This window comes from Mustelus asterias, unplaced genomic scaffold, assembly GCF_964213995.1.
Source record: "Mustelus asterias unplaced genomic scaffold, sMusAst1.hap1.1 HAP1_SCAFFOLD_98, whole genome shotgun sequence".
NCBI classification, from domain to species: domain Eukaryota; kingdom Metazoa; phylum Chordata; class Chondrichthyes; order Carcharhiniformes; family Triakidae; genus Mustelus; species Mustelus asterias.
Genome location: NW_027590146.1, coordinates 698538 through 721884, shown reverse-complemented (window position 1 = coordinate 721884; position 23347 = coordinate 698538).

The window sequence follows — 23347 nt, the reverse complement described above, 5'->3', positions numbered from 1 at the left end:
ACGGCCAATGCACCCTAACCAGCACGTCTTTCAGACTGTGGGAGGAAACCGGAGCACCCGGAGGAAACCCACGCAGACACGGGGAGGGGACAGCCCGGGGGAAAGCTCCATTCCAACTGTCCCTGGAGTGTCAGATTAACCTGGGTCACTCACGCACCCCCGGCTAAGACTCACCTCCCTCAGACAGTGAGACCCTCCTGTATCACTCACCTTACTGTAGTCAGATACCCTCAGACTCAGCACTGGGCCCTGGGCGTGTTCTTTAAATGCTGCGATCTATCGTGGAGGAAAGAGATGGGAGGATTTTGATTTGATTTGATTTATTATTGTCGCGTGTATTGGGATACAGTGAAAAGTATTGTTTCTTGTATGCTGTACAGACAAAACATACCGTTCATAGAGTACATCGGGGAGAAGTAAAAGAGAGGGTGCAGAATGTAGTGTTGCAACATAGGTAGGGTGTAGAGAAAGATAAATCTAATATGTAGCAGGTCCATTCAAAAGTCTGAGGGCAGCAGGGAAGTTCTTGAGTCGGTCGGTACGTGATCTCAGACTTTGTATCTTTTTCCTGACGGAAGAAGGTGGAAGAGAGAATGTGTGCATGAGGTCCTTAATTATGCTGGCTGCTTTTCTAAGGCCGCGAGAAGTGTAGACAGAGTCAATGAATGGGAGGCTCGTCTGCGTGATGGACGGGGCTACATTCACGACCTTTTGTAATTTCTTGCAGTCTTGGACAGAGCAGAAACCAGACCAAGCCGTGACACAGAAAGGATGCTTTCTATGGTGCATCTGTAGAAGTTGGTGAGAGTCGTAGCTGACATGCCCAATTTCCTCAGCCTCCTGAAGAAGTAGACGTGTTGGTGGGCTTTCTCAATTATAGTGTCGGCATGGGGGGACCAGGACAGGTTGTTGGTGATCTGGACACCTAGAAACTTGAAGTTGAGACCCAAATGACAAGTTGTCATAGTGTCATAGATGTTTACAGCATGGAAACAGGCCCTTTGGCCCAACTTGTCATGCTGCCCTTTTTCTTTTAACCCCTAAGCTAGTCCCAATTCCCCACATTTGGCCCATATCCCTCTACATCTATCTTACCCATGTAACTGTCTAAATGCTTTTTTAAAGATAAAATTGTGTCCGTCTCTACTACTACCTCTGGCAGCTTGTTCCAGACGCTCATCACTCTCTGTGTGAAAAGATTGCCCCTCTGGACACTTTTGTATATCCCCCCTCTCACCTTAAACCCATGCCCTCTAGTTTTAGACTCCCCTACCTTTGGGAAAAGATATTGACTATCTATTGTGTGTCAACCATAGAATAGCCACAGAATGAAGGAGGCCATTCAGCCCATTCAGCTGGTGTCGACTCTCTGCTAGAGCAATCGAGCCAGTCCCACTGCTCCACCTTGTCCCTGGAGCCCTGCAAATCTTTTCCCATCAGCTTCCCATCCCATTTCCTCCGGAAAGACAGCGAGGAGCAGAGAGGAAAGAGGGACTTGGGGAATGGAAGGTTTCATCTGATGTTCTTGTTGGCAGATGCTCTGTGGCGGATAAAGCTGGCAGCTTCCTCCAGAAAGCAGCACAGAGTGAATGGAAGGGGCAGAATGTGAGTGAGATGAGACACGAGAGAGAGAGAGAGAGAGAGAGGGGTGAAAGCTTTCTGTTTGTCAGCAAAAAGCACAATGGTGGCCCTGTGTCCTTCAGAGAGCGGCCCAGGCCTCGCTCAAAGCCTGCCCTGTCCTCACACTCACTGGGAGACGGCCATTTCTAACGTGTTGTCCATGTTTCTGAGCTGACACTGAGACAAACACAACAACAGCAGCCACTATCCGGACAAGTCCTCACGGAGAATGAAATGTCCAAAGCCACTTCAAAGGAAGATTGCACGGCAGGATTTGTCCCCGAGCTGTGGAGGGAGAGATTTGGATGGATGACCAGAAGCTGGGTCAGTGAGGTTGTGTTTTAGCAATGGAGGTCGAGAGAACAGAAAAGGCCCTTCGGCCCATTGCATCTGTGCCGGTCAAAGACAAATCACCCAACTTGGCTCACGGCCTGGTAAGCCTTGGCATTGCAAATGCATAGCTAAGCACTTCTTAAACGTTCTGAGGGTCTCTGCCTCCACCACCCTTTCAGGCAGAGAGTTCCAGACTCCCACCACCCTCTGGGTGAAAAAGGTTTTCCTCACATCCCCTGTAAACCTCCTGCCCCTTACCCTAAATCTATACCCCCTGGTCATTGATCCCACCACCAAGGGGAAAGCTTTCTTCCCGTCTACTCTATCGATGTCCCTCATAATCTTATCCATCTCCATCATGTTCCCCCTCAGCCTCCTCTGCTCCACGGAAAACAACCCCAGGGTGGAATCTTATCACCGTTCAGGCCGGCAGGATTTTCCCATCCCACTGCAGTGAAAGGAGATTTGGCTGGTCACCAGATTCTCCGACCTCGCTGAGCGGGAGTGTGGCATGAACAGGTGGTAAGATCACACCCTCAGTCTATAAAATCTCTCTTCAGTTCGAGTGGTGGCACGGTAGCACAGTGGTTAGCACTGCTGCCTCACAGCGCCAGGGACCCGGGTTCAATTCCGGCCTCGGGTTACTGTCTGTGTGGAGTTTGCACATTCTCCCCGTGTCTGCGTGGGTTTCCTCCGGGTGCATTGTCCATGCAAAATTGCCCTGAGGGTCCCACGATGTATAGGTTAGGGGGATTAGCGGGAACATACGTGGGGTTACGGGGTAAGCCTGGGTAAGAGTCCGTGCAGATTTGATGGGTCGAATGGCCTCATTCTGGACTGTCGGGATTCTATGATTCTATGAACTAAAACTCTCCAGGCCAGGCAACATCCTGGTGAATCTCCTCTGCACCTTTTCCAGTGCTATCACATCCCTCCTATCCTATGCATTCCACAACTGCACAATTTTTCGATGAGAGGCGGCACAGTGGTTAGCGCTGCTGCCTCACAGCGCCAGGGACCCGGGTTTGATTCCTGGCTTGGGTCACTGTCAGTGTGGAGTTTGTACATTCTCCCCGTGTCTGCGTGGGTTTCCACCGGGTGCTGCGGTTTCCTCCCACAGTTCGAAAGACGCGCTGGTTAGGTGTATCAGCCATGCTAAATTCTCCCCAAGTTGCCCAAACAGGCGCCAGAGCACGGCGACTACGGATTTTCCACAGTAACTTCATTGCAGTGTTAATGTAACCCTACTTGTGACACTAATAAACAAACTTTTAAACCTGATACTCGATTCCCCCATGTTGGCCTTGTTCTGTGATAATTAATGCGGATGTTTAGATTATTCAATAGTTCTTTAAGGACAGCAGACACAGGGAAAAAAAACATGCGGCTCTTTACACAACAGATATATTTCAAGGGGATACTGCAGCCAGCTGTATCTGAGTGGCAGTAATCTTCCCTCAGAATCAGACAGATTGTGGGTTCAGCTCAGAGCCTCAAATACTAGGCCCTTAGCATCGATCAGAGACTCCGAACACAGCATGATGGGAGAGGGGACAAAGGAAAGTGGTGTTGAATTTGTGAGCCTTGTTTTGTGGAAAGCTTTAGTGTTTGGTCAGAATGTTAATTTTTGAGTGGACCTACCATACATTAAGCTGATCTTTCTCTATACCCTATCGGTAACTGCAACACTATATTCTGCACGCTCTCCTCTCCTTCTCCCGAATGGACTCTATGAACGGTATGTTTTGTCTGTGTAGCGTGCAAGAAACAATACTTTTCACCGTGTCCCAATACATGGGATAGGGCGACATGGTGGACAGTGTTTAGCACTGCTGCCTCACAGCACCAGGATTCAATTCTCGGTTGGGAGTTGAGTTTGCACATTCTCCCTGTGTCTGCATGGGTTTCCTCCGGGTGTCCCGGTTTCCTTCCAAAGTCCAAAGATGTGCAGATTAGGTGGAATCTGAGACGCTACAGAAGCAGGGTAAAGATTTGAAAATGAAGTGTTTCTCACCCACTTTTGAAAGACAATCCACACTCGCACCAGTCACATTTCACACACTCTGCTCAGTCCTGTGTTGGGGGGTGTTTAGTGCGGGATCAGTGTTTGCTTTTCTCAAACCGCACTGATATTCCCAACTTATCAAGGACAAGAGGTTTCAGTGTTTAAACATGTAAACATTACAAAACTAAACCAGACAGAAAGTGATGAGGCCTCACACCTTCAATGGAGTCATCTTCACTCAGAGTCAGAGAGATTGTGGGTTCAGGTCAGAGCCTGAAATACTAGGCCCTTAGCATCGAGACACACAGAGACAGAGAAACACAGAGACAGAGACAGAGAAACACAGAGACAGAGACAGAGAAACACAGAGACAGATACAGAGAAACACAGAGACAGAGACAGAGAAACACAGAGACAGATACAGAGAGACACACACAGATACATAGAGAGATATACACACAGAGGCAGAGAGAGAGACACAGATCCAGAGAAGTACAGAGACAGAGAGACACACAGATACACAGAGAGATAGAGACAGAGAGACACACACATAAACACACTAACAGAGAAATACAGAAAGAGAGTTTGGCAAAGTCAGATTTAATTTTCCATCCAATATTTATTTAAAAATTCAGAGAATATTTTACAGGAAAATTGATTTTAAAGTTAACAAAAGTGAATCTGACCTTTGAGCTTCACAATGAGATCTGAACCCCTACGCTCTGAGCTGCCCAATATCTGTACAGCTGTACCAGACACCAGAAAGAGAAAACCAGAGCTCAACATCACGGGAAATGAACAATTGTGAATCAGGAACGAGAAAAGTTATTAATTTATACCTGAGATTTAAACTACAGGAAAACTATTGACTACAATTACATTACAACAAAAGTTACCTTCTACATTTCACACTGAAAACTGAACTACCGCCCACAATTGTCTCAGTGACAGATTCAGAATGATAAACTGAGAGAATTTCACTGTTGGAGTCACCGACAGCAGATATTGTATTTGTGTCAATCAGGAATCTTAATAATCAGCTGAGGGAAATCTACAACGTCCAAAATTCACCCATCACTTGATCTGTAAAAGAAAGATACAATAATGAAGCAGATGTTTATGATGCGGGACATTAATGTCAGAGTTTTTAATCAATTAATCATTTAGAGATTTTTCAAATCCCTTCTGTTTGACAATCCACTCTGACACCAGTCACATTTCACACTCTCTGCTCAGTCCTGTGTTGGGGGGGGTGTTTAGTGTGGGATCAGTGTTTGCTTTTCTCAAACCGCAGTGATATTCCCAACAAGGGCAAGAGGTTTCAGTGTTTAAAAATGTAAAGATTTCAGAACAAAACCATACAGAGAGTGATGAGGCCTCACACCTTCAATGTAGTGATTCCCCCAATCTTTCCTTTTGTAAATTGCTTCCTTACTCTGTCTGAAGTATTGGAGACGTCGACATCACTGAAACAATACAATCTCTCGGGACAATCACTGTAAACAGCTTCTGGAAACAAATTAACACTTTAATCACCCAAAAAGCTGAATGTCCATTCAAACATCTCCCTCCCCATATCCTTGTGAATGCAAAGATAACTCCCATTTCCCCAAAGCAGGAAGATGTGAAATGGAAACATCTTCAGCTTTTTACACACTGCACTTTTCCACGGACCAAAATGTTTCAAAACATTTGCTGAAGTTTTGTTTTAAACTCTTTATCAATGTCCTTCCAGGTTTAGTGTGAAGGTTTGTGTTCCAGACTGAGCCCCTCTCAGTCTCCACACGGAGCTTGTGTGTGTGCTGATGCTCCTGTCATTTTGGATGGATACTGTGTGAAGCTGCATTCTCTCCCAGTGAGTTTCTGATCTACTTCACTCTCTCTGCGGCTGGAGCAATGTCCAGCAGGCAGCAGAGGATGGCAGTGTATCACTGTCAGCACAATAGACAAACAGCCTTTAGCAAGAGAGGCTCTGACCCTTTTTCAAACCAAATCCCCAATTTGATGTTTCAAGCTGCGCTGTTTACAATGCTGCTGAATATTGTGTGTCTTTGGTAAACTGGGATGTGTAGCATTCAGTCACATTAAGTGGTCAATAAATACGTCCACACTGTGTATATCTTTCTGTGTGTGTGTGTCAGCGTGCATGTGTGTCAATGTCTTTAAATCTCAAAGGAAAATAGGAGCAGGTGTAGGCCATTTGGCCCATCGATCCTGCGCCAGCATTAAAACAGATCATGGGGCACGTACGCACACAAAACACGCACACACCAACACACACAAAACACGCACACACAAAACACACACACACCAACACACACAAAACACGCACACACACAAAGCACGCACACACAAACACACATAAAACACGCACAAAAAGCACACACACAAACACAATAAACACACACACAAACACACAGAAACACACACACACACATCAAACACACAGCATTGCTGCCTCACAGCGCCAGGGACTCGGGTTCGGTTCCCGCTTTGGGTCACTGTCTGTGCGGAGTTTGCACGTTCTCCCAGTGTCTGCGTGGGTTTCCTCCGGGTGCTCCGGTTTCCTCCCACAGTCTGAAAGACGTTCTGGTTAGGGTGCATTGGCCGTGCTTAATTGTCCCTCCGCGTCAGAGAGACTAGCTCGGGTAAATGCATGGGGTTATGGAGATGGGGCCTGAGTGGGATTGTGGTCGGTGCAGACTCAATGGGCCAAATGGCCTCCTTCTGCACTGTAGGAGTCTAGGATTCTATGAAAACACACAGAAACAGATATTCTCACCCAGTAACACTCACACGCACACAGTAATAAACACACACGGAAACATTCCACGCACACACGCATGCACACACACACACACGAACACACACACACACAAACACACACACAAACACACACACAAACACACAAACACACACACAGACACAGATTCCTATTTTATTTCACACAATCGATTTGCGTCTTGAACATGCTGAATGATTGGGCTTCCACATCCCCCTGGAATAGAAAATTCCAAAGATTCACCACCCTCTGAGTGAAGAAATTCCTCCTCATCTCAGTCTTCAATGGTCTGCCCCTGATTCTGAGATTGTGTCCCCTGGTTCTAGTCTCACCCCCCAGGGGAAACATCCAATCTACAGCCACCCTGTCACACCCTGTAAGAATTTTAAGTCTGTTTCAACGGGGTCGCCTCTCATTCTTCAAGGGTTCAAGGCCGACTTCCGGACTTGATGGCCATGGAAGGTGTGCTCATAACAGGGCCAAACAGCTGGATTATCAAACAGTAAATCCTGCCGGGATCATGTATCAGTAAACTCTGCCCGAAACCCCTCTCAGTTATTACAATCTGGGCCTGGTATCAGTAATCTCTGGCCTAAACCTCTCTCGGTTATTACAATCTGGGCCTGGTATCAGTAATCTCTGCCCAAAACCTCTCTCGGTTATTACAATCTGGGCCTGGTATCAGTAATCTCTGCCCAAAACCTCTCTCGGTTATTACAATCTGGGCCTGGTATCAGTAATCTCTGGCCTAAACCTCTCTCGGTTATTACAATCTGGGCCTGGTATCAGTAATCTCTGCCCAAAACCTCTCTCGGTTATTACAATCTGGGCCTGGTATCAGTAATCTCTGCCCAAAACCTCTCTCAGTTATTACAATCTGGGCCTGGTATCAGTAATCTCTGCCCTAAACCTCTCTCGGTTATTACAATCTGGGCCTGGTATCAGTAATCTCTGCCCTAAACCTCTCTCAGTTATTACAATCTGGGACTTGTATCAGTAATCTCTGCCCTAAACCTCTCTCAGTTATTACAATCTGGGCCTGGTATCAGTAATCTCTGCCCTAAACCTCTCTCAGTTATTACAATCTGGGCCTTGTATCAGTAATCTCTGCCCTAAACCTCTCTCAGTTATTACAATCTGGGCCTGGTATCAGTAAACTCTGCCCGAAACCTCTCTCAGTTATTACCATCTGGGCCTGGTATCAGTAAACTCTGCCCGAAACCTCTCAGTTATTACAGTCTGGGCCTGGTATCAGTAATCTCTGCCCTAAACCACTCTCAGTTATTACAATCTGGGCTTTGTATCAGTAATCTCTGCCATAAACCTCTCTCAGTTATAACAATCTGGGCCCGGTATCAGTAATCTCTGCCCTAAACCTCTCTCAGTTATTACAATCTGGGCTTTGTATCAGTAAACTCTGCCCTAAACCTCTCTCAGTTATTACAATCTGGGCCTTGTATCAGTAAACTCTGCCCGAAACCTCTCTCAGTTATTACAATCTGGGCCTGGTATCAGTAATCTCTGCCCTAAACCTCTCTTAGTTATTACAATGTGGGTCTTGTATCAGTAATCTCTGCCCGAAACCTCTCTCAATTATTACAATCTGGGCCTGGTATCAGTAAACTCTGCCCGAAACCTCTCTCAGTTATTACAATCTGGGCCTGGTATCAGTAATCTCTGCCCTAAACCTCTCTCAGGTATTACAATCTGGGCCTGGTATCAGTAAACTCTGCCCAAAACCTCTCTCAGTTATTACAATCTGGGCCTTGTATCAGTAATCTCTGCCCGAAACCTCTCTCGGTTATTACAATCTGCGGCTTGTATCAGTAATCTCTGCCCGAAACCTCTCTCAGTTATTACAATATGGGCCTTGTATCAGTAATCTCTGCCCTACACTTCTTCAAGTTATTATATTCTGGGCCTTGTGTCAGTATAATCTGCCCTAAACATCTCTCAGTTATTACATTCTGGGACTTGTATCAGTAATCTCTGCCGAAAACCTCTCCCAGTTATTACAATATGGGCCTTGTATCAGTAATCTCTGCCGAAAACCTCTCTCAGTTATTACAATCTGGGCCTTGTATCAGTAATCTCTGCCCTACACTTCTTCAAGTTATTGCAATCTGGGCCTTGTGTCAGTAAACTCTGCCCTAAACCTCTCTCAGTTATTACAATCTGGGCCTGGTATCTGTAATCTCTGCCCTAAACCTCTCTCAGTTATTACAATCTGGGCCTGGTATCAGTAATCTCTGCCATAAACCTCTCTCAATTATTACAATCTGGGTTTTGAATCAGTAATCTCTGCCCGAAACCTCTCTCAGTTATTACAATCTGGGCCTGGTATCAGTAAACTCTGCCCGAAACCTCTCTCAGTTATTACAATCTGGGCCTGGTATCAGTGAACTCTGCCCGAAACCTCTCTCAGTTATTACAATCTGGGCCTGGTATCAGTAATCTCTGCCATAAACCTCTCTCAGTTATTACAATCTGGGCCTTGTATCAGTAATCTCTGCCCTAAACATCTCTCAGTTATTACAATCTGGGCCTTGTATCAGTAATCTCTGCCCGAAACCTCTCTCAGTTATTACAATCTGGGCCTGGTATCAGTAATCTCTGCCCTAAACCTCTCTCAGTTATTGCAATCTGAGCCTGGTATCAGTAAACTCTGCCCTAAACATCTCTCAGTTATTACAATCTGGGACTTGTATCAGTAAACTCTGCCCTAAACCTCCCTCAGTTATTACAATCTGGGCCTGGTATCAGTAAACTCTGCCCGAAACCTCTCTCAGTTATTACAATCTGGGCACTGTATCAGTAACCTCTGCCCTAAACCTCTCTCAGTTATTACAATATGGGCTTTGTATCAGTAAACTCTGCCCGAAACCTCTCTCAGTTATTACAATCTGGGACTTGTATCAGTAATCTCTGCCCTAAACCTCTCTTAGTTATTAGAATCTGGGACTTGTATCAGTAATCTCTGCCCGAAACCTCTCTCAGTTATTACAATCTGGGACTTGTATCAGTAATCTCTGCCCGAAACCTCTCTCAGTTATTATAATCTGGGCCTGGTATCAGTAATCTCTGCCCTAAACCTCTCTCAGTTATTACAATTTGGGCGTTGTGTCAGTATAATCTGCCCTAAACATCTCTCAGTTATTACATTCTGGGACTTGTATCTGTAATCTCTGCCGAAAACCTCTCTGTTATTACAATCTGGGCCTTGTATCAGTAATCTCTGCCCTACACCTCTTCAAGTTATTACAATCTGGGTCTTGTATCAGTAAATGCTGCCCTCCAGCTGATTGGAGAATATCATTGTGAATATTACTGAGTTTGGGATGTAATATTTTCCTGCTGCTGCCAATATGGCTATTTTTAACATAGTTTCTGGGATCCTCCAGTCTCCCCTCAGCAGCTTTGTGGGCAGTGAGAGGTGACACACCGTTCACTCGCAGAGGGAGTTTTTGGTCCTGTCGCTGTCAATGGGATTTCCCATTGAAGTCACCTCACGCTAGCAGGAAACCAGAGGCAGGGGAACGAGAGCAGAGAATTCCCCACGAGTGAACAGCCGGAGAATCCCGGACATTAGCTCCTTTCCCAGTTATCACTGCACTCAACCCAGTCGCTGTTTATACGCTCAGTTGTCTCAGTGAATACTACATTACACCATGCTGCTGTGGACACTACAATCAACCCTTTCTGAGTTCTCACTGTATTAATACCATGTGTGGATTGATATTTCATTGGACAATGTGCTGGGTTAGATGAATATTTATTGATTCTTGTGATGTGGGTGTCACTGGCTAGGTCAGCATTTATTGCCCATTCCTAGTTGCCCTGGAGAAGGTGGTGGTGAGCTGCCGTCTTGAACCCGCTGCTGTCTATGTGGTGTAGGTACACCCACAGTGCTGTTAGGGAGGGAACCTGCTTAAATTATCACTGCATTTAACCATGTCACTCTTTATAAAAAATAAACTAGACCATGTCTGGGTAATGAATGTGGAGCATGTCTCCATTTCTCTTTACCTCAGCACTGTATCTGTGTATATAACACTTTTTACAGTTTCAATGTTATTTATTAGTGTCACAAGTAGGCTTACATTAACACTGCAATGAAGTTGCTGTGAAAATCCCCTAGTTGCCACACTCCGGCGCTGTTCGGCTTCACTGAGGGAGAATTTAGCATGGCCAATCCACCGAACAGCATGTCTTTCAGACTGTGGGAGGAAACCGGAGCACTCGGAGGAAACCCAGACACGGGGAGAACATGCAGACTCTACACAGACAGTGACGCAAGTCGGGAATCGAACCCGGGTCCCTGGCGCTGAGAGGCTGCAGTGCTAACCACTGTGCCACCCCTATAAACTAGATACAGTTTCTCTTCTTAATGCATGGGGCTATCCCTCTGTATATACTACAATTGGTCTTTACTTAGTTATTGCTTCACTCAACTCTGTCACTGTTTCCAATGCACTCAGTGAAGTCACAGTTATTAACGCACGCAGCCATGCCTCTATCTACACCACACCCGACAATTTCTAAGCTGTTGCTGCACTTCCCCAGGAATAGATTTGATCTGTTTCTCTTACATTCAGCATCATCGGAGATACTGCTGTGTTCGGCCTTGTTTCATTCATTACTCAACTCACCTGTGTCTCAGTTTTATTTTACACAAGTTCCTGTCTATCTTATTCCTACATTCTACCCTGTTTCAGTTGTTACTGCACTGAAAAATCTCTCTGTTAGGTAGACAGAGAAAGAGAGTCAGCTGGATGGATAGACGAATATTCCTTTAAAGTTATATATTTGTGTGGGTCAGCTGGTGCCACCACTCTTGTTTGGAACAGTTTTTGTTTGGTCTTGTTACCAGCTATTGGGTGTTGTGTGAAATGTCCAATTGCTCCAGTATTGTGTGTGTAATATTGGTGTTGAAAGATTGGGTGAATTTCGCTCGAGTCTCTTGGAGATGAGCAGAAATTGAGGAAGGGAAATAAAGTTGAACATCGGTAAAGGGAAAGTGACCACAGTCCCAGATGACGATCTGCTGCTCTCCCCTTTGAGGGGGAGAACTCACTGGCGGTGATTTACCACACCTCAGGCCAGGAGAAAGGTTGAAAGGGTTGGGCTTTCATGACGTGTTGGAGACTTTGTGCATCTCAAACCAGCTGTCCAGCCAACTGAGTGAACCAACTTCCATATTGCCACATTTCAATGCATGTTGCACAACCTGGTCACAAACTATTGCATTGGAGATTACTCACTGATATTGGGATTGATCTGTGACAATTCTCACAGTCGCGTATGTGTGTGTGTGTGTGTGTGTGTTTGTGTGTGTGTGTGTGTGTGTGTGTGTGTGTATGTTTCTGTCTGTGTGCATGTTAGTGGATATGTTTTTACAGATTCCCAGAGAGAGAGAGCGAGAGATGCAGAGACCAACAGATGACAGGGTCAAGGAGAGTGAGAGAAAGAGAGAGCCAGATTGAGAGAGGCACTGAGAGACAATGTCTGTCCAAATCCTCTTGAAGCCACTTTGCATTTTCCTCACAACTCACATTCCCACCGAGCTTTGTGTCATCCGCAAACTTGGAAATATTACATTAGGTCCCCACATCCAAATCATTGATAAACATTGTGAACATCTGGGAACAAGGTCCAGATCCTTGTGGCACAGCCGGCCGACACAAGACGGAGAAATCATCTGGCCGGGAACACAACAGCGACATTTTTCAGGGAAGCTCGGAGCCAGCTGTGTCTCAGTGGGTCATAATCTGACCTCAGAATCATTCAATTGTGGCTTCAGTTACAGCATCAAATTCTCGGCCAGGCTGGAAAACAAATCACTCCTCAAATCCCCAAATAAAACGTTCTGGGATCTGAACTTAAAATGCTGTAACTGATCATGGAGGAAAGAGTGGGGTCTAATAGACACTGAGAAGATAACTTGCATATGAATCATAGAACGGTGACAGCACAGGAGGCCATTCAGCCCCATCAAGCCAGTGCGACACTCTGCAAGAGCAATGTCACTATTCCCACTCCTCCACCCTTTCCCCGTGACCCTGTAAATATTTCCCCTTCAGCTTCCCATTCAACTTCTCCTGGAAGTCTTTGATGGAATCCGCTTCCACCTCACCCTCAGACAGTACATTCCAGATACTGGACACTCACTACGTTAGAAACATTTCCTCATGTTGCCGCTGTCGCCATTTACCTGAATTCAGCATCCTCTGGTTTTCAAGCTTTCCCCCAATGTGCTGATTATCTCAAAGCCGATCCTCTCAGTCCCGGGACGTCCCTGCAGGAGTTCCTCAGGGTGAGTGTCCGAGGCCCCAACCATCTTCAGCTGCTCCAACACTGACCTTCCCTCCATCACAAGGTCTGAAGTGGGGATGTTCGCTGATGATTGCACAATGTTCAGCACCATACGCAACTCCTCAGATACTGAATCAGAAAATAAGAACATACCAAACAGGTCAGGCAGCATCTGTGGAGAGAGAAATAGATTCTGGGACCAGGGGGACTGAGAGACAGGCAGATTGAGAAAAATATGCACACACACTAACACTCACACTCAGACAGCCTAAAACTAAACAGATATAGAATGGAGGAGGAATCCCATCTCCCTCTGTAAATAGAGATTAACTCGATTTCTCTTCCAAAAATACAGCACATCTGGATGGGCAGAATAGTCTCCAATTCTACCCATGGTCCTTTTCTGATCTCCATTCTTCACATCTGCACACGTTGGCTTCAGCTCGTTTGTGAATGAAAGCAAACCCCTGTTCATTACAAATCCACTCAGCCTTTTCCCTCTGCTCTCTCCACACACAATCTACAAGACACAAACAGGAAAGATGGATTCCAGGAGAGAAAGGTCACACCTGATCCTCCTCTCAATGGATTCTCTGTCGCCAGAGAGAACATTCCAGCTCCTACAGAAAGTCACAACTGATTAATGTCAGGGACAGAATTGGAATGAATTAGACACAAGAGAGATGAAAGGTTTCTGCTCATCATAAAAAAGCTATAGAGTCACTCAATGTCATTAAGGGAGAGACCTCGCTGGTCTATCTTTGACCCAAGTCACACACTGACTCTGAATGTCCTCACAGCAACTTGGGGGATGGACATTTCTAAAGTACTGTTCATGTCTTTAGGGTTTCCAAAAGTGTTTGACCGACAATGGAGCAGTTTTGAAATGTTGTCAGTGTTATTTAGGAAATAAGCAAACTTTTGACGCCACACGCATTGAGTTTAAAAATTGGCAAGCCATGTTGCAGCTTTATAGAACCATTGTTAGGCCGGACTTGGAATACAGTGTTCAATTCTGGTCGCCACACTACCAGAAGGATGTGGAGGCTTTGGAGAGGGTACAGAAAAGATTTACCTGGATGTTGCCAGGTATGGAGGGCATTAGCTATGAGGAGAGTTTGGAGAAACTTGGTTTGTTCTCACTGGAATGACGGAGGCAAGGGGGGTGACCTGATAGAAGTCTACAAGATTATGAGAGGCATGGACAGAGTGGATAGTCAGGAGCTTTTTCCCAGGGTTGAAGAGTCAATTACTAGGGGGCACAGGTTTAAGGTGCGAGGGACAAGGTTTAAAGGAGATGTACGAGGCGAGTTTTTTACACAGAGGGTGGTGGGTGCCTGGAACTCGCTGCTGGGAGAGGTAGTGGAAGCAGATACAATAATGAGTTTTAAAGGGCGTCTGGAGAAATACAAGAATAGGATGGGAATAGAGGGATATGGTCACTGGAAGGGGAGGGGGTTTTAGTTCACACATGGTTGGTGCAGGCTTGGAGGGCCTGTTCTTATGCTGTAATTTTCTTTATTCTAATTTCAGAGAGAGATATATACAGATACAGAGCCATAGAAAGACAGAAACAGGATGGGATTGTGCTGTACATGTTTCCGAGCTGACATTGAGACACACACTCGATGTATACCAATGATTTGGATGAGGGAACCAAAAATAATATTTCCAAGTTTGCTGATGCCATGAAACTTGTTGGGAATGTGAGTAGTGTGAAGGATGTTAAAATGTTTCACAGTGACTTCAGAAAATTGAGTGAATGGGTAAATGCGTGGCAGATGCTGTATAACGTGGACAAACGTGAATTTAACTACTTCGGACAGAGAAGCAGAATGGCAGAGGATTATTTAAATGGTGATAGATTGGGAAATGTTGAGATACAAAGGGACCTGGGTGTCCCAGTACACCAGAGACAGAAAGCAAGCATGCAGCTACAGCAAACAGTTAGGAAGGCAAATGATATGTTGGCCTTCATTGCAAGAGAACTTGAGGAAAGGAGCAAGGATGTCTTACTGCAGCTGTACAGGCCCTCGGTGAGACCACACCTGGAATATTGTGTACAGTTTTTGTCTCTGTAACTATGAAATGCTGCATTTACCAGAGAGGGAGAGCAGCGGAGGCACACCAGACTGATTCCTGGGATGGCAGGATTGTCGTATGAGGAGAGATTGAGTCGACTGGGCCTGTATTCACTGGAGTTCCGAAGAATGAGAGGGGATCGAATTGAAATGTATAAATTCTGACTGGGCTGGAGTGACTGAATACAGGGATGTTGTTTCCTCCAGCTGAGGGGCTGAGGGGGTGGGGAGAGGGGGGGGGGGGAGAGGCTGGAACAAGGGGTCACAGACGGTGAAACTTTGCAATATGTTTAATCTGTAGAAACCTATCCATCTCAGTCTGTGAACGATGACTGAGCCTCCACAGCCCTCTGGGATAGGGAATTCCAAAGATTCACCATCCTGGAAGCACATGGAATTCAGGAAAACTTGGCGAGATGGATGGGAAACTGGTTTAGTAATTGGACACAAAGGGTGGTGTTGGAAGGCTGTTTGAGTGGCTGGAGGCCGGTGTCCAGTGGTGCACCACAAGGCTCCGTGCTGGGGGGCTTATTATTGTTACACATAAATGAGACAGATGATAATGTGGGGGCAATGATAAGCAAGGTTCCAGATGACACCAAGATTGGTAGGATGGTTAATAGTGAAGAAGGTTGTAGGTTACAGGAAGATATCGCTGGGTTGGTCAGATAGGCAGAGCAGTGGCAGATGGTATTTGACCCTGATAGGTGCGAGGTGATGCACTTTGGAAGCAGTAACAAAGCAAGGGAGTATTTAATGAGTTGCAGGACACTGGGAAGCTCAGAGGAACATATGGATCTTGGGCAATTATTCACAGATCCCTGAAGGCAGCAGAGCAGGTGAATCAAGTGGTAAAGAAGGCAAATGAGACACTTGCTTTTATCAGTCATGGCGCAGAGTAGAAGAGCAAAGAGTTAATGTTGGAGTTGTACAGAGTGTTGGTTAGGCCACAGCTGGAGTACCGTGTGCAGATCTGGTCACCACACCAGAGGAAGGATATGATAGCACTAGAGGGGGTACAGAGGAGGCTCAGCAGCAAGTTGCCTGGGATGGAGTATTTGAGCTATAAGGAGAGACTGGAAAGGTTTGGATTGTTTTCTTTAGAGCAGAGAAGGCTGATTGAGGTGTGTAAGATTATGAGGGGTATGGACAGGGTGAATAGGAAACAGCTGTTCCCCTTGGTTGAGGGGTCAGTCATGAGGGGACATAGTTTTAGGGCAAAGGGCAGGAGATTCAGAGGAGAGTTGAGAAAAACATTCACTCAGAGGGTGATGGGAATCAGGAATGTACTGCCTGGGAAGGCAGTGGAGGTCGGAAACCTTACAACCTTTCAAAAGCATTTGGATGAGCACTTGAAACATCACAACATTCAAAGATATGGTACAAGAGATGGAAAATTGGATTAGCACAACTTTAGTGGTAGTTACTGTTGGTGCAGACTCAATGGGTCGAAGGGCCTTTTCTTCACTGTACCACTCTATGACTCTGAGGGAAGAAATTCCTCCTCACAGGAAGCAGAGAGTCGGAATAAATGGGTGCTTGTCTGGTTGGCGGATGGTAACTAGTGGCGTGCCGCAGGGATCGGTACTGGGGCCTCAACTATTTACCATTTATATAGACGATCTGGAGGAGGGGACTGAGTGTAGGGTAACAAAGTTTGCAGACGACACAAAGATAAATGGAAAAGTGAATCGTGCGGAGGGCGTAGAAGGTCTGCAGAGAGATTTGGACAGGCTGAGTGAGTGGGCGAGGATCTGGCAGATGGAGTATAACGTTGACAAATGCGAGGTTATTCACTTTGGAGGAAATTATTGCAAATCGGATTATGATCTAAATGGAAAAAAATTACAACATGCTGCTGTGCAAAGGGACCTGGGGTTCCTTGTGCATGAGACGCAAAAACCCAGTCTGCAGGTGCAACAGGTGATCAAGAAGGCAAATGGGATGTTGGCCTATATCGCAAGGGGGATAGAATATAAAAGCAGAGATGTCTTGCTGCATCTGTATAGGGCATTGGTGAGGCCGCAGCTGGAATACTGTGTGCAATATTGGTCCCCTTATTTGCGGAAGGATATATTGGCCTTGGAGGGAGTGCAGAGAAGGTTCACCAGGTTGATACCAGAGATGAAGGGTGTTGATTATCAGGAGAGACTGAGCAGATTGGGTTTGTACTCGTTGGAATTTAGAAGGCTGAGGGGGGATCTTATTGAGACCTGTAAGATAATGAAGGGGCTGGATAGGGTAGAGGTGGAGAGATTCTTTCCACTTAGAAAGGAAGCTAGAACTAGAGGGCACAGCCTCAAAGTAAAGGGGGGTCAGTTTAGGGCAGAGTTGAGGAGGAACTTCTTCTCTCAGAGGGTGGTGAATCTTTGGAATTCTCTGCCCACTGAAGTGGTGGAGGCTACCTCGTTGAACATGTTTAAATCACGGATAGATGGATTCCTGATCGGTAAGGGAATTAGGGGTTATGGGGATCAGGTGGGTAAGTGGAACTGATCCACTTCAGATCAGCCATGATCTTATTGAATGGCGGGGCAGGCTCGAGGGGCTAGATGGCCTACTCCTGCTCCTATTTCTTATGTTCTTATCTCAGTCCTAAATGTCCTGCCCCCTTACTCTGCGACTATGCCATGGTTCTAGACACCCCCACAACGCCCCCCCCCCCCCCCCCCCCCCCCCGCCCAGCCGGGGGAAACATCCTTCCTGTATCTACTCAGCTAATGTTTGGGGGTTGGGGAGAGTTATAGAACAAAGAGATCGAGGGGTACAGGTTCATAGCTTCTTGACAGTGGAGTCACAGGTGGACAGAGTGGTGAAGAAGGCATTCAGCATGCTTGGTTTCATTGGTCAGAACATTGAATACAGGAGTTGGGACGTCTTGTTGAAGTTGTACAAGACATTGTTAAGTCCACGCTTGGAATACTGTGTACAGTTCTGGTCACCCTATTTTAGAATGGATATTATTAAACTAGAAAGAGTGCAAAAAAGATTTACTAGGATGCTACCGGGACTTGATGGTTTGGGTTTTAAGGAGAGGTTGCACAGACTGGGACTTTTTTCCCTGTAGCGTAGAAGACTGAGGGGTGATTTTATAGAGGTCTATAAAATAATGAGGGGCATAGATCAGCTCGATAGTCAATATCTTCTCCCAAAGGTAGGGGAGTCTAAAACTAGAGGGCATAGGTTTAAGGTGAGAAATACAAAAGGGTCCAGAGGGCAATTCTTTTCACACAGAGGGTGGTGAGTGTCTGGAATGAGCTGCCAGGGGCAGTAGTAGGGGCGGGTACAATCTTATGTTTTAAAAAGCATTTAGACAGTTACATGGGTAAGATTGGTACAGAGGGATATGGGCCAAACACAGGCAATTGTGATTAGCTTAACGGTAAAAACTGGGCGGCATGGACAAGGTGGGCCAAAGCGCGTTTCCATGCTGTAAACCTCTATGACTCGACCCTGCTGAGCCCTGTAAGAATTGTCTGAGTTTGAATGAGGTCACCTCTCATGCTTCTCAAGTGCATAAAGTAAAAGTCCATTTTCTTTCCTCAGAGGACACCCCCTCCATCCCAGGAATTAATGCAGTGAAATGTCATTGCAGTCCCTCTCGGACAAGAATGTCTTTCCTTAGGTAAGAAGATAAAACTGTCCACAACACTCCGTGTGTGGTTTCACCACTAATTCAGCCTCTCCCACATCCCCTTGAAGAGTCTACATCCTCCTCACAACTCACACTTCCACCTGCTTTCATGTCATCTGCAAACTCGGAAATATTACATTTGATCCCAAACGTCCAAATCAATGATATGGATTGTGAATAGCTGGGCTCCCGAGTACTGATCCTTGTGATAAGCCGCTGGTCACAGCCTGCCACCCTGAAAATGACCCATTTGTACCTAAGCTCTGTTTTCTGTCCGTTAACCATTTCTCAATTCATGCCAGTATTATCAGGGTAAATACGTTGCATCACGGGGATAGGGCCTGGGTGGGAATGTTGTCAGCGCAGGCTCGATGGGCTGTATGGCCTCCTTCTGCACTGTAGGATTCTATGATTCTAATATGTACATACGTCAGTGAAGGTGGCAGGGCACTTTGAGAGAGCAGTAAATGAAGTATATGGTATCCCAGCTTTTATGAATGGAGGAATTGAGGACAAGAGTAAGGAGTTCATATTGAACTTGTATAAGACACTCGTTAAGCCTCATCTGGAGACTGCGCCCAGTTCTGGGCACCGTACTTGAGGAGGGATGTGAAGACATTGGAGAGAGTGCAGAGGAGATTCACAAGAATGATTCCAGGGAATAAGATTCATAGCTACGAGGGTAGATTGGAGAGGTTGGGACTGTTTTCCTTGGAGAAAAGAAGGCTGAGGTGAGACTTGAGAGAGAGATTCAAGATCCTAAGGGGTATCCACAGGTTAAAGAGTGAGAAACTCTTCCCTCTCAAGAGATGGTCAGGAACTAGAGGGCACAGATTCTAAATGATGGGGAAATGGATCAGAAGAGAAGTGAGAAAAAGCACTTCATCAAGAGGGTGTTTGGAATCTGGAACAATCTTCCTGAAAGCCTGTTCCAATATTCAATAAGATCCTGGCTGATCTGTGATCTAACTCTCTGTCTCTTAACCCCTTGGATGAAGGAAAATCTATCAACCCCAGGTTTAAAATAATAACAAGTGACTGAGCATCAATAGCCATTTGCAGAAGATTGTTTCAAACTAACTCCACACCACATCTGGAAATGTTTCCATTTCTACAATTCTAAAATTCTAAACTGAGGCTAACATTCAAATATTCCCAAATCCTGGAGTTCCCAGCCGGCAGAAAAACCTGTTCTTTATCAGCCTCTCCCTTTCCCTCATTATTTTCAATGTTTGATTAAATCAGGCTCTAATTTAAATTCCAGCGGTTAAGAATAATGTTTAATCCGCACTGTTCACCAAATGTTCCCAACACAAATACTGTAATGGCCTAAATACAGAGTAAAATTCCCTCTGCTCTGTCCAAGGAATGTTTCATCACAGATTTTTATTTTGAAGTTTAGGAAAAACAGGAATCAAATTGCTCAGCATCCCAGTGTGGCCTCCTGTTTATTTCAATCAGCCCTTCACATTCAAACATGAAGTTGAAGCTTCGAATACTGTCTGTGGCAGCGTTTGTGGATTCAGTTGTTCTCCTGCTTTTTCACTTGTCTGAAGGATTTGAATTATAGACATTGTTTAATCATTCCTTTCTCTCAGCACATGGAACTTGTGAATCTTCAAGGGAGACAATCTCATGAAACTAACAACAAACTGCATCTTTATTCATCCATCATTTCCAATCTCTGAATGGATCACACACATTTCCAGAATGCAGGAAGCTCTCAATGGAAACTGAATCCAATTATTTCCCAATACAATTGTTCACACTTTACTGTAAACTACATTCCACTGACACTCCCAAAGCAGCCACAGAAAAGTGACTGGTTATTTTAAACATTGAAACTGAACTATATTAACTTACGAATCCCTCACATTGTACAGAAATGTTGACCCTGTTTTGATGAGAGTGATCAGATTAACATTGAACCATGAAAGCAGCCTCCGTACTGAGATTAACCACATTTGCAGCAATTCCAGAGTATCAGAGACATTGCTCTGTGTATTGTGTGAATCCAGCTGTGAAATATCGGAACATTTTGAGCTTCCACTTTTCATCATTTATTAAAGTACATTGTTCCAGCCCTTTTCAATCTAAGTTGTGTCGGTTTACATTTCCCTGAACTCAAACCTCTCCATCAGTTTTGTCAATTTACAAAATATGAATAACTTTGCAATTTGATGTTTCCAGCGATGCTGCTGACGATGCTGGATCATTGTTTGTGTCATTGGCCAGGATGTTTCGTATTCTGTCACATTAAATGGTTCAAAAAATATGACAAAACTGCAGATATCTTTCTGTGGCTGGGTGGGGAGGGAGGGGGGGTGACAGCATGCATCTGTATCAATATATTTAAATCTCAAATATGTGTTGGCCATTTAACCCATCGAGCCTGCTCCACCACTCACACACACACACAGACATAAACACACAGAGACAGACACTCACACACACACACACTCAGAGACACATTCACAGACACACACACTCAGACGCAAACACACGGGGACACACACAACAGAGAGACACACACACATTCACATACACACACACACACACTCACAGACACACATTCACAGATGCACACTCACGGACACACACACACTCATTCACAGAGACACCCACAGTAATAAACACACACACACTCACAGTGACATACATTCACTCACGCGCAGACACACATTCACACACACGTGCACACAGAAATACACACACAGATACAGACACACACAGAAACACATTGAAATACACACACACGCTCACACACACACAAACACATGCACACAGTTGGAAACTCTCTCACACAGACACACAGAAATACAGAAACATAAGCGCACCGACGCTCACACACATTCATTCCGTTTTTTTGACTCCTCAATGCTCCAACTAAAAAGTACTGGGATCTGAACTCGAGACGGGGGCGGCACGGTCGCACAGTGGTTATCACTGCTGCCTCACAGCACCAGGAACATGGGTTTGATGGAGAGATCCAAACTCACACCACACCCTGATGTGGCAAAGGGGACACCAGGCCGAGCTACAGAGTTGGATGCAAAGAACAGCGGCGTGTGTTTGATTCTGGTGATGCTCACACTCCAAGCCGGTGTTGAATAATTCTGAGGCAGAGAGACATCAGATTGAGACCATATGACACATTGGGCCTTTACATCTCCCATAACAATCCCCCCTCTCTCTCTAATACGATCTCCCTGTGTGTGTGAATAGAGGGATCTCAGAGTGAGTGTCCAGTGATTCCTGAGGGTAACAGGACAGCTCGATAAGGTGGTTTCGACCGGCAGACGGAATACTTTCCTTTACTGGCTGATGTATAGACTACCAGAGCAGGGCAGGTTCTGCTTGAGCTATATCAAACACTATTTAGACCTGGACTGAGTGTCCAGAGAGAATTATCCCCGTGTCTGGGTGGGTTTCCTCCGGGTGCTCCAGTTTCCTCCCACAAAGAACAATACAGCACAGGAACAGGCCCCTCGGCCCTCCAAGCCCACGCCGCTCCCCGGTCCAGGATTGAATCCTGAATCCAGGATCACCGTCCAATTTTCCAGCCTATCTACATACCAATATCCTATCCACCGAGCTGTCCCTCACAGCTACGATGCTTTGTTCATCACAACCTATTAACTCACCCCCACCCCCCCATTCCAGACCATGTGATCTCCAGGGAGAGGCGAAAACCCAGAGTGAAAACCCCAGGGCCAATATGGGGAAAAAAAAATCTGGGAAATTCCTCTCCGACCCCCTGAGGCGATCGAAACGAGTCCAGGAGATCACAATGGCCCTGATCGGAAAATGCTTCCCAACCCTAGTCATTTCCACTTCCACGAACACCATATGAATTCCCTGCCCCCGAGACAGGTTCCCAACTATCCGCAGTCTCGCTCTGTACTGGCACCAGCAAGATGATCATAGAATGAAGCCTTGAAACGAGAAACAAGGAACAATTAGCCCGCGCCGCTCCCTGGTCCAAACTAGACCACTCTTTTGTATCCCTCCATTCCCACTCCGTTCATATAGCTGTCTAGATAAGTCTTAAACGTTCCCAGTGTGTCCGCCTCCACCACCTTGCCCGGCAACACATTCCAGGCCCCCACGACCCTCTGTGTGAAATATGTCCTTCTGATATCTGTGTTAAACCTCCCCCCCTTCACCTTGAACCTATGACCCCTCGTGAACGTCACCACCGACCCGGGGAAAAGCTTCCCACCGTTCACCCTATCTATGCCTTTCATAATTTTATACACCTCTATTAAGTCTCCCCTCATCCTCCGTCTTTCCAAGGAGAACAACCCCAGTTTCCCCAATCTCTCCTCATAACCAAGCCCCTCCATACCAGGCAACATCCTGGTAAACCTCCTCTGTACTCTCTCCAAAGCCTCCACGTCCTTCTGGTAGTGTGGCGACCAGAACTGGACGCAGTATTCCAAATGCGGCCGAACCAACGTTCTATACATCTGCAACATCAGACCCCAACTCTTATACTCTATGCCCCGTCCTATACAGGCAAGCATGCCATATGCCTTCTTCACCACCTTCTCCACCTGTGACGTCACCTTCAAAGATCT